At 44.3% G+C, this 16081-nt stretch overlaps 1 protein-coding gene across 7 annotated transcripts in view; it reads right to left on the reverse strand.

Moving 5' to 3' along the window:
- The window catches only part of MYT1 (myelin transcription factor 1), a 136097-nt gene that overhangs the window by 80960 nt on the left and 39056 nt on the right, over positions 1 to 16081 (reverse strand). The gene's annotated exons all lie outside the window — the stretch shown is intronic.

The following is a 16081-nucleotide window of genomic DNA, read 5'->3' on the forward strand; positions in this document are numbered from 1 at the left end:
TATTCTGTGACGTGCTGCTCTCACCTCCTATTACAGTGTATTCTGGAATGTCGGCTCCTGTTTCCTATTATAGTGTATTTTGGTGCACAGCTTGCAACTCCTGTTACAGTGTATTCTGTGGTGTGCATCTCGCACCTCCTATTACAGTGTATTCTCCAAAGTCGTCTTCTGCTTCCCATTATAGTGTATTCTGGTGCACAGTTTGCACCTCCTATTACAGTGTACTCTGGAATGTCAGCTCCTGCTTCCCATTATAGTGTATTCTGGTGCACAGCTTGCACCTCCTGTTACAGTGTATTCTGTGGTGTGCAGCTCGCATCTCCTATTACAGTGTACTCTGGAATGTCAGCTCCTGCTTCCCATTATAGTGTATTCTCTTGCACAGCTTGCACCTCCTATTACAGTGTATTCTGTGACGTGCTGCTCACACCTCCTATTACAGTGTATTCTGGAATGTCGGCTCCTTCTTCCTATTACAGTGTACTCTGTGACGTGCTGCTCACACCTCCTATTACAGTGTATTCTGTGACGTGCTGCTCACACCTCCTATTACAGTGTATTCTGGAATGTCGGCTCCTGCTTCCTATTACAGTGTATTCTGTGACGTGCTGCTCTCACCTCCTATTACAGTGTATTCTGGAATGTCGGCTTCTGCTTCCTATTACAGTGTATTCTTTGACGTGCGGCTCACACCTCCTATTACAGTTTATTATTTGACGTGCGGCTCACACCTCCTATTACAGTGTACTCTGGAATGTCAGCTCCTTCTTCCCATTATAGTGTATTCTGGTGCACAGCTTGCACCTCCTATTACAGTGTATTCTGTGACGTGCTACTCACACCTCCTATTACAGTGTATTCTGGAATGTCGGCTTCTGCTTCCTATTACAGTGTATTCTGTGACGTGCTGCTCTCACCTCCTATTACAGTGTATTCTGGAATGTCGGCTCCTGCTTCCTATTACAGTGTATTTTTTGACGTGCGGCTCACACCTCCTATTACAGTTTATTCTTTGACGTGCGGCTCACGCCTCCTATTACAGTGTATTCTGTGACATGCGGCTCACACCTCCTATTACAGTGTATTCTGTGACGTGCGGCTCACACCTCCTATTACAGTGTATTCTGGAATGTCAGCTCCTGCTTCCCATTATAGTGTATTCTGGTGCTCAGCTTGCACCTCCTATTACAGTGTATTCTGTGATGTGCGGCTCACACCTCCTATTACACTGTATTCTGTGACGTGCGGCTCACACCTCCTATTACAGTGTATTCTGTGATGTGCGGCTCACACCTCCTATTACAGTGTATTCTGTGACGTGCGGCGCACACCTCCTATTACAGTGTATTCTGTGACGTGCGGCTCACACCTCCTATTACAGTTTATTCTTTGACGTGCGGCTCACACCTCCTATTACAGTGTACTCTGTGAAGTGCTGCTCACACCACCTATTACAGTGTATTCTGGAATGTCAGCTCCTGCTTCCTATTATAGTATATTCTTGGTCACACCTCGCACCTCCTATTACAGTGTATTCTGTGATGTGCTGCTCACACCTCCTATTCCAGTGTATTCTGTGACGTGCTGCTCACACCTCCTATTACAGTGTATTCTGTGACGTGTGGCTCACATCTCCTATTACAGTGTATTCTGTGACGTGCTGCTCACACCTCCTATTACAGTGTATTCTGGAATGTCGGCTCCTGCTTCCTATTACAGTGTATTCTGTGACGTGCTGCTCACACCTCCTATTACAGTATATTCTGTGACGTGCTGCTCACATCGCCTATTACAGTGTATTCTGGAATGTCGCCTCCTGCTTCCTATTACAGTGTATTCTGTGACGTGTGGCTCACACCTCCTATTACAGTGTATTCTGTGACGCGCTGCTCACACCTCCTATTACAGTGTATTCTGTGACGTGCTGCTCACACCTCCTATTACAGTGTATTCTGGAATGTCGGCTCCTGCTTCCTATTACAGTGCATTCTTTGACGTGCGGCTCACACCTCCTATTACAGTTTATTCTGTGACGTGCAGCTCACACCTCCTATTACAGTGTATTCTGTGACGTGTAGCTCACACCTCCTATTACAGTGTACTCTGTGACGTGCGGCTCACACCGCCTATTACAGTGTATTCTGGAATGTCGGCTCCTGCTTCCTGTTATAGTGTATTCTTGGTCACAGCTTGCACGTCCTAGTACGTGTATTCTTCGCTTTGCCCCCTCCGTCTTTGCCATCTGTTCCCTTTGCTCCCCCCATCCTCCTCCTTCTATTCTCTCTCTTGGTCTCCTTTATCTCCCTCCCCCGTCCAATCCTTCTCTTTCATTCTCTAGTGCACTCCCTTTACTCTTTCTCCACCTTCAATCTTTCTCTTCTCCTCCCTCCTGCTCTTCCTCTGCCCCTCCTCCTTCAACCCTTCCCTTCTTCCGCCTCCTGCTCCCCACACTTGCTTCAGTCTCTCTTCTCTCTTGATTTCCTCTCCCTCCATCTTCAGTCCTGTTCTTCTCTCCGGTGCTCTCCCTCTCCCTCCTTCCGAGGGGCTTTCTTTGGCTGTCTCCCCTTCAGAGCCCCCAAGCTCTTCTTGCTTTTACACTGACAGGCCCACACAGTTGATGGGTGATTTATTAGCCAAAAACACAGCTCGAGCAGTCTCCGTGGCGAGGCGCAGGGCCCAGATCTGCAGAGGCACATTTCTGAATATCTCCTCACGTGATGGAGATCTCCTCCACTGCAAATCAATCTCCCGCCAGCTCTGTTAAACCAATTAAAATGCTATCAGGAGCGATTGCGAAAAAAAAAGTGCTCTCTGCTTGGTTCCAGGGAATGGATTTTATTCCACTTGGCAGAACTCTGGCCTCTCCAATGCTGCAGAGTGCGCACAAGTGTGGGATTTGGGTCCTTGTGTGTCTGAGAGCGCAGAAGTGGATGAGTGAAGGCCTCGGGGTCAGGGTTTGATTCTGAAGTTGGCATGAAATGTTCCGGTTTATTCGCAAACACAACGAGATTTCGGACAACTTACATTGTGCACATTTTGCTCAGTTGCTCCCTCATGAAGTGATTCTCTTAATTGTTATCGGAGCACCCGCTCAAGTCCACAATTTGTTGCATTAACTAAACGCTATCAGCAAAACGTCAAGTTAGCACAAGTTCCAGAGCTTCAGTCTGGAGGTAGGGAAAGTCGACGCTCTCGAAATTAAAAACAACTCTATGAAAGATCGTATTCTGTGCAGCTCTTGATACCACCATCTTGCATTCCTTTATTGCCATAAATTATAAGATTAATATTTCCCAACTCACTTGTACTCATTTATCAATATTTCTAAAAAAAAATTAAGGATTGACCAGCATCTGCTGAGACCCAGAAGTATGACCTCCAGGCTGCTTGCAGATTTCTGAGCCAGATGAACTGACCAAATGACCTCAGTTGGAGATATACATGGTTGCAGCAGTAATAGTGCCTGGGCTCCTGGGAGGTCTTTGAAAGGCTGAGGGGTTCAAGGAAAAGTAAGATCTGAGGCTGGCTTCTGGAACCCCGAGAGAACAACTTTAGAGTAACATTCAATAGGCTTTCTCCAACCCAACCAGACTTGCAGAGTCACTGACTAGTCGAGCAATCTCTCACTTTATTTGTAGGCTGAGTGATAAAGTCGATAGGCTGTAGATCACCAAGAGGTAAATCTAGATAGAAGAATGCCCTGAGGATCATGACAGATATATTGATGTGGAGACAGAGAACAGGTCTATCTCAAGCAAACAGAACAAAGTCCTCATGGCGAAAGGTTAACTCAACACCTACTCTGTCGTTTCTTACTGCTGAGGGCGACAATACCCAGTCCACGTGGCTCTACGGAAAGCAAAGGGAATGACTAATGCTGCTCCTCCTTAATGCCGATGACCCAGAGCTTTTTATGAAATTTTAATTTGTTCCCTTATGAATTATTCAAGGAGTGTTTACCGAGGGCTCCCCGTCCCTGCAGAGCCAATCCTTCCCAGCAGGCTGACGAGGCAACGTAATACATGTACTGTATACAGAAATTGCACGTGTTAGTAGTTGCGGTGCATAGCATGGACCTGTGCAAGGGTGAGGAGCAGTATTGCGTGGTGATCCATGGAAAATGAGACGGCACAACACACAACAGCGCTTGCACGCTTTTAACTACAAATTAATGCCATTAAGTGTGTGGGCTGGTTTTGTTGTTTGGTTTTGTGTTTCTAAAGTCTTTGTTTAATCTTAAATTTCAATATTTTTTTCATTTGAAAGTTAATGAAGTGGATCCTTCAAGATATTTGTGGTGGTTCTGTGCATGGATAGGCGTGCCCAAAGACTTTATCAATTTATCTCTTCTTTGGGGTTGAATGTCCACTGCTCCTAACATGTTTTCTGTCATCACAATCCAGTTTGGCGTCTTATGATGCAATATTGTTCAATTGATGGAGTGTTAAAATTATACTATATTTGTCTGTGGGTTTCTAGGGTGTATGTGGCTGAGATTTATGACCGTGCCTTTGATATGGCCTCCAATTGCCAACTATAAGGCTTTACAATGCTCTACTTATTGCTGGGTGAAGTGATCATTTTGATCTTAAGTTCTCAGCAGCACAGGTGGTGCCATCATCAGGCAGAACGTCTTTTTCTGAAAAAGGACTTTCCTTATATTCACTACTTTCGAATAGGGAGTTTTTTAAGTGCATTAACAAACTTAATCACGTTTTGGTTTATTTAATCAAAATCAGAGCTATGCAACTGGACCACCTTTTGATGTTCATCTAACTTACGCTTTCTGATATTGGATTCTCTTTGACATCCTGGTGGATCCTTGCACAGTAATATCGCCTTATTTTTGCAGTACATTTTGATATAGGCTTGCATCTGTTACTTTGGGTTAAAGACGTGTTTTTGATAACCCAACTTGTTAGTCCACATTTTGGCGACCCCAGAAAGTTGAAACAAATTGACTGTTTTGGGATTAGAACCTATAGCTGCAGACATTAGTATTAGTATCAGATTATTAATGCACCCTAGCTGGTTCAGTGTCAGAATATCATACATAGTAATATCTCTATTACAAATATTGGGCCTGATTACAACTTTGGAGGCGGGTGTTAATCCGTCCCAAATGTGACGGATATACCACCAGCCGTATTACGAGTCCATTATATCCTATGTAACTCGTAATACGGCTGGTGGTATATCTGTCACATTTGGGACGGATTAACACCCTCCTCCAAAGTTGTAATCAGGCCCATTGTCATAAATATTATTTATAAAAACACTGTCCCACTCGGTGTAGATTTTGTTTGCTCCGATAGGTTAGTATTTTTGTAGGACAGGATATTGATGCCAGGCGATATTCTGTTTCCACCCCCACTCTGCCGCCCTAGCTGTGTTCTACAAGATGCTCGAGGCTGGCAGTGGAATGGCTTGCTGCAGGCTTCGAGATGCTGACATTTATACACAGCCACGCTTTCCCATTAGTTTCGCTCTCCTTTTCAGCGCTGGCTGATTTATGCAGAGCAAGCTAAATTAAGGCTTTCCTGCTCCTTCTGATAATTCCTGGAAGCTAAAGCAAGTTCTCTCTGCATCACGCTTCAACTTCCCTATCCATCCCGCTAATGGGAGCCGCTGCGCTGCTTTATTTTTCTACGAAAGCAGAAACCTATTATAAGGAAGGGGGTACCAGGAGTTCAAGCATCCCTATCGTGGTTCGGAGGGGGCCTGTGCTGCATTCAGAAGGTCTGAGAATTCGGGCATTTTGGCAATTCCTGACAATCCCCAACGACCTAAGAAAGGACCAACCTGTCGAAGAATCTACCCATTTCCCAATCACTTCCTCATTTCACTGCAGCACTGGTTTGTCTTTTGGCTAAGCCATTAATCTTTTATAGGTTTGGGATACTGAGAATCGAAGCATTTTGCTGTGAATCAGTGGGTGCCTGTTGAGCACTCATTTGAGCAAATGGGCATTGGGGGATTTGGCTTCAACACAGGCCCTCGCCTAATTCTGGCCGTAGCTTGTCAGACATTTCCAGTGACACTACTGGGAGAGGGATCCACTGTCTGCTCCAGACTGCCCGCACTCAGTTACCGAGGTTTGACGACCGGTGGTGACCATGTCTCTGCTTATTGGTTCAAACTTGGCCAACAGGGGCTTAGGGATCTATGGAAACTCAACATTGGCTGCTGGCCAGTTGCTGGCCTTTGGTCACCTTTTGAGCAATGGTCTGAAATAGTTGAATGTTTGAGCGGAGTGGAGACCAGTTCAGGCACTGGTGACAAAATGATCAGTGAAGCAACAATTGATAATATAGGGCTCTTGTGCTGTCCTATAGGTCAGGCCAGATGTTGGCCAGCTGAGCTAGAGGGCTTCAGTGGCTGCAGGAATAAAAATACATTGTGGCTAGGTGTGTTGCCTGATTGGGCTAACCAGGGAGAGAGACTTGATTGGATGTTGCTGATACTTTGCTGCGGAAGGGAGGCTTCTAGCCATTCCGCATGGTTATTTGATGTCTAACAACCACTCAAAATGCCAAGTATGAAGCATGCAATTGTGTTCAGTATCTTAGTCGTCCTTTATGATCTCCAAGTTCAGCCACCTCCACAGGAACTCAGGCCCGTTCCACACACAGATGAACAAGATGGAATGGAATAAGGAAGCTGAACACCTTAACTAGGTGGGTCCCGCTTACATTTTTGACTATCCTTGGAAAAGCAAAGGCCCAGGAGCACCAAATGCCATACATGGATGTGCCCACCATCAACTTGGTCTGTGGGGCTGGGATTAGTTATTCTAAAAATCTGCCAAGATTGATTCAGCTCCACTAAGGCGTTATATTATAGTGAGCTCAATCAATGGCAAGGGGGTATGGTAGGTTCCTGTGGTACAAGAGGCCCTGCACATCAGGGTGTCCTCATTCTCACTAAGACTTTTAGATATCTGCGAGGGAGCCTCCCAGGGTGCCCCAAGGTACATTTTACAGGCGCACCCTCATTTGGTGTCACACATTTGCTTGATGGTTCCAGTTCAACACAGTGACAGATACTGTGCAATGCTAGTGAGATCACTTCTTCACTAACTCACTTCAGCTTCGGAGCCCAAAACAGCAAAGAAAATAAGAAGTTTAAAAGAAAATTGTGCACTAATACAGAGAAGAATATCTTCTGCTGAAGTATGTCAGGTTTCATAAAGGAAGTGCACTTAACTGACTCTTGCCCATCCCTGTTTGCTTTTCAGAGACACTGTCCTGTTAGGGAACCTATTCATTTCACCGCAGGCCAGTCCACCTCTGGTTAAAGATGGGGCTTGAGGCATTGGTTCATGCATGAGTACGGAGCTTTTGAGAAAGGCAGCATCGAGCACTCAACCCATTGAGCTATCAGTTTGAAGCTATACAGACTACAAAACTGGCTCGCCCTATGGAGTCAAGGTATCCTATCAGGACCTTACTTGCTACACAGAGACTGCCGTGAAGGGTGCACAGAGCATGGTGCATGGATCTGGGCTTCAATTGCTGTGGGTCTTGACTACAGACTGCTTTGACCTGTCTGTTGTCGAAGACCTATTGTGGGCAATACGTATACATACTGAGGGCTTTGGGTCAGCCCATTGGTTATCATTGGATGACTTCCTTGTCAATCTTATTTGTTTGGCTCTTTGTCGGTCATTTTCTTTCCTCTTCTTGTGTTTGTCCCTTCCCTGGACCATAGCTTCTTTAGCATCATTTTGAGTGGTAGACTTACATGCTTCCATAGCTCCAAATCAAGAAACTTAATTTGTTTGTAGCTCCCTACAGAAGTGAATGCTTTCTTGTTTTCTCCGCAGGTGTTGTTTCTCCACTTACATCCTCACTTCCTGTGCTTTCCTTGTTTCTCCCACACCCTCTAGCTTGTGCTTGAGCCCCTCTACCTCCCAGCCCTGCTCGGCTCATTCTGGCTTCACATGCATCCCAGTCCCTCCGTTGCTCTTACTTTGCACCTGTGTTGCAGTCTGCATGAATATATATTCATCATCACACTTTCTCCAGCACTGTCAAGCAAGCAATTTTTTTTCCTTTTGCCATAGCATAAAAATATTGGCAACAAACATCGGCAAAGCCAAAATATCTTGAAATAGCATTGACAGGTGTGACTTATTGGCTTTGCCACAGCAGGTCAGGCTATGGGTTTTTACAGCACAGCAGTCAAACATACCTGTTGCTAACAACATACAGTGTGGACTTTGGGTTTGCCTCTTTCTACCACTGACTTTCCTCGACCTGCCTCTTTCAGTGTTTGGCTTGAGACTTTTTGAGTCATGCCTTGGCTCAGCCCATTGGAGTATTCATAGCTCACCTAATGCTATTGGCTGTTTGAGTGTATCCTTCTACTTCCACTCCAATGCTCGCATTGAACTGCACGAGGAACTACTTTAAAACCGTCCTCTCTACCCTCTCCTACTGGCTTTCTCCGCTACGTGCTAACACATTACACCTGGACCTCTTTTGCTTTGCCAGTACTCTTTGGTTGGCTGACTTTGTCAAAACTTCCTCCATTTTAGATTTTCCTTTTTTCAAAGAGGTTCAACCCTCTTTCTTATTTCCCCTCCCTGCCCCACACCCAAAGACCATGAAAGAAGGCAGTGCCCCTTTTGAGACATATTATGCGGGTCATATGTGCAAGCGTCGGGGGCCTGGGAAATCAGAGAAGACATCAGGGTTGAAGTTCCACTTATGACAGAAACCACAATTAAGCCTTCCAGAATAGACAGACCCGCCATTTTACGTAGGTGTACGAATTCAATTAGTCAAGAAAGGGACTTGTACTATGTCAAAAGGATGAAGGCAACAGTGAAGTTTTTCAGCTGGTTAGCTCCCTCAGTGGACCCTGACAAAGTAATTATCGAAGGAGCTGGAACACACCAGGTATCTTCAAGAGGGCTTATATAGCTCAGGGGATTCATGAGTCACAAATCAGGGTAGCAATGATCCAGCATTTCATTCTCTGGGCTCGATAACGTGGAGTGAAACTGAAAATTGTAAATATAAAACTTGGTTTTGTACAGCTCTATTCCTAAAAAGTGGATCGTTGGGTATAAAGTGCTTTATAAATGTTACAGTATAATACAGAGAGCGCTACGTAGCTAAAGATTTCATTTATTACCTGGGAAAGCATATTTTCAAGCGTAGGAACTAACTTCATTTTACCCTCTGTCATAGGCAGGGTCACTTAAATTAAGAGAAGACCAAATTATTTTGCGGGGCTTACTAAATTATGTGGCAAGAAAAGGCACAATATGTAACATAATGTGGAATATCTTTGTGACAGTATTACCTCATTATTTGCCACTTTTACTCATTTTAACACCGTCTGATCAATGAGTTCACCTGATTGCTGACAGTTTGACACTCAAATACAGCTATAAGCAACAGGAAAGTGACCATCAACCTTTTGTGAAGGACATTCCACTGTGCGGCAACATGTGCTGCAGCATTTTTACTAACTGTTGATCAAACTGAGTTGGAAACAACATTTTTTCTGTTAAAATCTGCAGATTATACAGCAGCTAAGGATGGTGCGGCAAATGTGGCAGAACCATAATTATGTGGAAAACAGCAGCAAAATCCAGAATTACAGTTGTCCTGGTCATAAGTGCTCAGTCAGGCCTTCTTCCCCACAGATATCTGCATATCCATGCCTAACAAGAGATCGTTGAAGAGAACCTACGTGATCAGTTATGTGGCAACGCCTGCCTTTTCGTTTGCAACTCATTGTACCTTCTGTAACTTGCTTCAACCGCATTGAACTAAAACTGCCTCCCCCAGAATGCACCAGGCGCCCAGTGGGAGCCCAGGAGTGCGACGGTGACGCGGAGCCCTCTGCCACCTGCACCTGGAGCACTTCACGCCGCTGACGTGTGCCATGGAGTGCTTTTTCCACGCCTGGTACAAAGCATGAGACCTCGCTCCATCTGCTGCCCGCGCCACCATGAATGGGCTCCATCTGTTCCGGAAACCGCAGAAGCAGGTGGACTCGTGCCCAGGTCTGCCAAGCGAGAAGGCCTCGCCCGGCAGGTGCGGGGGAATATCAACCAGGCGGCCAGCGACTGGAAAAGGTACGGAAAGCATGGCAAACCATGCGAAATGGTGATTCTCTGTGGTGTAGCGCTGAGAAATCCATATTGTCACAGTTCTAGCACTTTACAAAATAGGTAAGTAGGCCATGGAAAAGGCGGCTCACATCGTCGGGGGGCTTCATTCTGGGTGGACTGGTATTTTGCATGTAGGGCCGCGCCTTGTTACTACCACCACTGCAGCCTTCGGTATTACCGCCCCATTGTTGGCCACCTCGATGTGGAAATGATGCAGCTAAACTGAAAGTTTTCGGGCAACCGCGGTCAGAGCTGCAATACCGTGAATGTTCTGTGTTTCCCGCACACACATCTTTAATCAACAACATTTGACACTGGTGTGGGCGAAAAACGTGGCAGTACCGAACAAATTGTAATACTGATTTGGCTGCAAATAGGTTTAGATCTCGATTCGATATTCACAGCCATACTGGAAAGGGGGGTTATGGGATTGTGTGCAAGGCTGGAGATTGTGAGGACCCCCTCCTTAACAGCTCGTAGGTAAAATTAAAAAAAATGCATTTCTTTAACATGTGGAACCTTTAACATTAAGGCACATTTATAGCACTGCACTGAGAAGTACTAGTTACAAATTAATGTTTTATACAACTGGCGGTCTGAACTCGCACATATGAACGTGCTTTCGTATGTGTTAATGAAAAAAAAAGTTTGGTCAAAGAAAGTATATGCTTCAGATCACACAAATTAAGCTGGAAGCCACAATGTGTCCAGGTTTTCTGGTTTCACTTTGTACAAATCAGCCAGTAAACAGGTCTCCATTAATTTGACCTTATAATAAGGCTTTACGTTTACCTCTTCGACCATTTTCTGCTGTTTTTAAATACAGTGCGTATCGTCCCGAAGGCTGAGCGCTTCACATGAGCAGCAGTTACATTACACAAGGTCACATGGATTATTTACAGGCAAGGGGAAATGAAGTGATGTGCCCAGGATCACAGAATGTTGAGCTAACGCTGAGACTCGAATCTGGTTCTACCAGTTCCACATGTGGCAGCTCTGACAGTAATGCCACATCCTGGGCAGAGGCAGGGACAGGCAGGCAGAAGCCACATGAAAGCTCGGCTCGTTATGGGTTTGAGGTTCCGACAGGTCCTCGAGGTGAACCAGAACCAGGCTTCAGGCTTTAGCTTGGCTCGAGCTTTCAGTGGACCACACACACATCTAATAACACATAAACCTCTTTTCAACGTCTACACTTTGGCTTGCTTGGACCACTACAATGTGATCCATCTGGCCTCCACAAAGTCGAAGTAAAATGCATTCAATTGAGAATGCAGCGCTATATTAAATCCTCATAATGAGTTTTAGAGCTCATCTTAGACCAACCTTACCATGGCTTCATTGGGTAACAGTGGTTCCCAAATTCTTGATGTATCAACCAAGCCCTCCTCTTCAACCCCCCTTAAACATTGTTGACATTCCCTTGGTTCCTGGGGAGCTTTGCTAGTGTATTAGATCCTTCTCCACCACGCTGCGACTCTACACAATTCTTTCCATAAGTCCATTAAAAAAACAGTCATCATTTCTAAGTTCTGTATTGCTACAGGTGAACATTTAATGGTGTTTATTGGTGTGGTACCACTGCGTAGTGCATAGTAGAGCAAACACTATTTGTATCCACCAAAATGTGGCTTTGTCGGTGTCACTCAGCTTTTAGTGCCAAGAAGGTGACTGGAGCACATTTCACTTCCTAGGACTGCTCCACCCACCCTTGTACCTGGTAAAAACCGAGGGCCTGGTTTAGAACTCAGCGGACGGGTTACTACATCACAACGATGAGGGATATCCCATCCACCGAAATCTCAGAACACTTCCTAAGAACTCTACTGCCTGTGCACAGACTGTCGACGCAAACAAATCCTAGGTGCCTATACGCCAGAATCTAACTAAAAACAAAATAAAATGCTAAACGAGCAAAATCTTTTCTGCAGTAGAAGCTCAACCCCCTGAGATACTTTGCTGTTTTCCTTATTCGATCTTGCTCGCCCCTCCATCATGTTGTTTTTGACAGCAGGCCCTTCCAGCTCACTGCAGAGAAAATCATATAAGAGGGATTTCCACTGCAATCCATTTTCAGATTTTTCCATTTAAATGCAAATGTTCACCTTTCACCCGGGCTGCCTCAAATGAAGTATTTTCCTAAAAATGCAAATAGATATTTCGCTCTGTCTTTTTTCCCCCCTCTGGCCCACCAGTCCCCCCAACCTTTTATTTACTCTCAGCCAACCAGTGCGGAGAGACTGGGCTCTAATTCAATGCTCAGCATTTGATCATGTGTCTGCATGTTCTCTAGTGTTTATTGGAGCTTTGTCCTGACAGAATGGAAGCAGAATCATTCGTGTGAGGAATCGCCAAGTGAGGCAGCAGTGTGGGCAGAAGCCGCGTTATGCAGGAAGCTGACTTGTGCGTGTGTGTTTGTGCGGTTGTGTATGCACATCTCATAAACACACATACCATATTGGGGTGCTTTCATTGTACAAAAATGCAGTGCTGTAAACAAAAAAAAACAAGTTTCAATAGGAATGTTCCAGCATTATCAGGACAGTCCCCAAACCACTCTGAAGAGATTTACCATTGTTGAGGCTGCTGGAATTATGCGGTAAGGATGACCAAATTATGCGGCAAGGTTTTACAAATGAAGCGGTGGAAAATGCAAACTATGCAATCTGGTCGCTGGCACTGTTATTTTAATCTAGTTTAGCTCGATACAAATGTGTAAGTGAAATCTGAAAAATGCTAATGATGTGGCAAATAGAGTAAATCCATAATTATTTAGAAACGCGTCACTATAGATTCAAATGAATCCACTGGCCCTCAACATTGTGCCATCATTGTTTTTTCCTGTAAGGTGAACAAAACCCAAACATTCTAAAGCCCACTCAGCGCCCATTGATAGGTGGACATTGAAGACAACAGCATTTTGAAGCGTACGACCCCACACGGAAGAATGTGAGATAAAAATGCATACCGAGTGGCATGTAATAAGGTCCTATATTGCATCTCCGATTCTTGAAGCATTAATAAAGCACTCTGCCTTCGGGTTTGTGGTTTATGGTGTCCACAGCACCCCGTAATTGCACTGCGGTACACTTTTACACAACTATCCAGTGTGTATCCTGTCTCACTCTATCTCTCTCTCATATATATATATATATCTATATATATATATATATATATGTAGAGAGGGAGAGAGAGAGCGGGGATACACACTGGGTAGTTGTGTAAAATGGTACAACAGTGCAATTAAGGGGTTCTGTGAACATCATAAACCACGAACCCAAAGGGGGCATATATATATATGCCATCAAGGGCTTTTGGTTACATCTTAAACCATGAGTCTGAAAGCCAAATGGCGTTTAAATGTCACTAAATCCCCTGAATGAGCGAATAGAACAATATTATACAACACTCGTTGTGTTTTTATGTTAACTGTTAATTTTAGTGCTGCTAGCATGAAAGGGGTGCCTTTTCAAACAGGGAAGGGAAATATTGAACAGCACAAGTAAAAAGAAAATTAAATCTTTATTCTATTTAATTCTATAGTTAAAAGTGCTGGGTATTGATAAACACACTTTGTTTTCTTAAAAAGCACATTCATTTATGGATGTCAGAGATTTTGAGGCAAAACTAATAATGGGCCCTGATGAGTGCTTAATTTATAAAACAGTACATGATGGGAACCAAAGTTTTTGCTCAGAAGTCCGCTGCTGGCACTATCGAATGTAAGGGTACTGAATACCAGGGTTGTGTAGTCTTTATTTCACCTCATTCCTCTTTATTGGACCACTAAACACTCCGTTGCTCTCAGTATCTTCCTCTTCCAAGTTCTTTTGTCATCCCTGCTTTTTCTCTCTGTTTTCCCATCTTTCTCTCCTTCCTTTTTTCTCCATTTGTGCTTTTCTTTTCCTTGCTCTGGTTCAAAGTCTTTTGAGGAAAAATGAGTGCCGGACCCCAAAAATGAGTGCATTGAGGCCCAATCTGCAAACCCCGGCTCAAATTAAGCACTGGCCCTGATTGTAATTAGAATTCTAGCTTTGGAGTAGCTTCCTTGGTTAGCTTCCATGCAGATGTTCCGAAATAAACAAAGGACAGTGGTGAACCTCTGTAGATGGTTTTGTGCTCCCTTCATCTAAACTCAGTTTCAGACTAGAGACTTCTGAGCCAGAGGGAAGAAATCAGACTGAGAGGAAGCTCCCCATTGGGTGGAATCCATATATTGCAGGTTTTATATCATATTCATGAAACATTGTATCCCTGTGAAATAAGGGGATTGAAACCATTGCTTTTTGTACAATGTATGCTTGCAAACTTAATACGTCCATATATAAACATATGTACTTATCTGCATGAGTGTAGATATGTATGTGAGTTTATATCTCTCGGTATTTATGTGTTTATCTGTGTAGTGTGTCCCTGAAGGCTAATGCACCCCTGAGAGAAGACAGGCAAAAGGAATATTTTCAGACTCTTTAAGACAACTGAGCGTCACTAGGGTTTCGGGTGTGCACTGCTCACAATAACCCACTCTATTCCAGCATCCTCATGCAGCGTTTTGATGATGCTCGCCTGGATTCCGGTTTTTGGCCACTCCATTTTTTGAATTTTTTTGGGTTTTCCTACATCTAAGGCCTGGTTTACTTTTATTTTTGTGAACAGTTCTATAATAAATATTTATTTGTGAGTGCTAGTTGACTTTGAAACAGGGTGGATGTCAGACATTTTGTTTATAAAACAACTTAGAACCAGATGTATAGTTTGACAGAGAAGGTACTATGTACTAGTGGTGACGGAGTACCCTTGCTGCCAAACTGAAGGTCCGCCTCTTTTAGAGTTGGACGGACCTTCGATATGTCGATGGCGGAGACTACTCGGTGTCATCACTGACATACACTTCTGACTGCTAGATCGAGTGAGGCCATTGGAGGTTTGGCCCTTTGTCCTCCCACTCTATTCAGAGCGGGCACACAAATGGTCAGTTTTCAATGTCTATCACCGCCAGGTAAAGCCTGGAGATAAGGGACAGCAATAACTTTAAAATTACTTCCACACCATCAGAGAAAACTACCATGGTGAAGGGGTGATATTTTATTTAATTTAATTTTCAACAAGAAAACACTATTGGGATTTTATTTTTGAAAATAAAAAAAACATACTCAAAGTTTGCCCCACGGTTCCATCATGTTGACGCAGCCATCGTCAAACTTTTAATGTATTTACAGGAACTGCCATGATGCCGGTTCTTGTAAATGAAAGAGATGCCCGCTGAGCCGGCGGACTTCTCAAAATTTGGTGAGTGGGTACTTCCTCAGGGAGGCAGAGTACTTTACTCCATTGCCCTGAGAGAGAAAATACCTTTCTGCCAACTCCAAATCAGACCTGAGTGTAATGTGAAAACCTAAATGCAGAAATCTTGATGATCTATGGGTTGGAGTCATGTTATTTGGAAGAATAGCATGGGATGTTCATGAGAGAAAACCCTCACACAGGCCTAGTGTGTGTTCAACATAAAGGACTGGTGTGGTTAACTCAATGAAATAGAGCTTGAGACTGGATGATTCCCATATCTAGCATACATATAATTCCACACAGAGCAACTTTACTGGATCTCTCCTCTAGGGGTGTAGATGGAGGAAGGAGGGTGGAAAGACCAGAAGGCCCTTGCTTCTCTGGGACGGGTTATATTTTACATACATTTTGTATACCTTTGATAATTACAATTGTAGGCTCTAAAGGCAAAAACTGGTAGGATTTCTCTACAGGTAATTTAGGGTGGCAGTTCTCCACCGACATTGCCACTGACTCTCCGATACTGATGCTTACAGCCTGAGGAGGAGAAATCAGGGTTCTTATGCCCTAGATATGAGACGCTTGGAATTTGGGCAGGAATTTCACAGCGACCCGGTTTACTGCTATCGAGGTCACCCATATTTCCATGGGTGCGGACAAGCCTGC

This window comes from Pleurodeles waltl, chromosome 7, assembly GCF_031143425.1.
Source record: "Pleurodeles waltl isolate 20211129_DDA chromosome 7, aPleWal1.hap1.20221129, whole genome shotgun sequence".
NCBI classification, from domain to species: Eukaryota; Metazoa; Chordata; class Amphibia; order Caudata; family Salamandridae; genus Pleurodeles; species Pleurodeles waltl.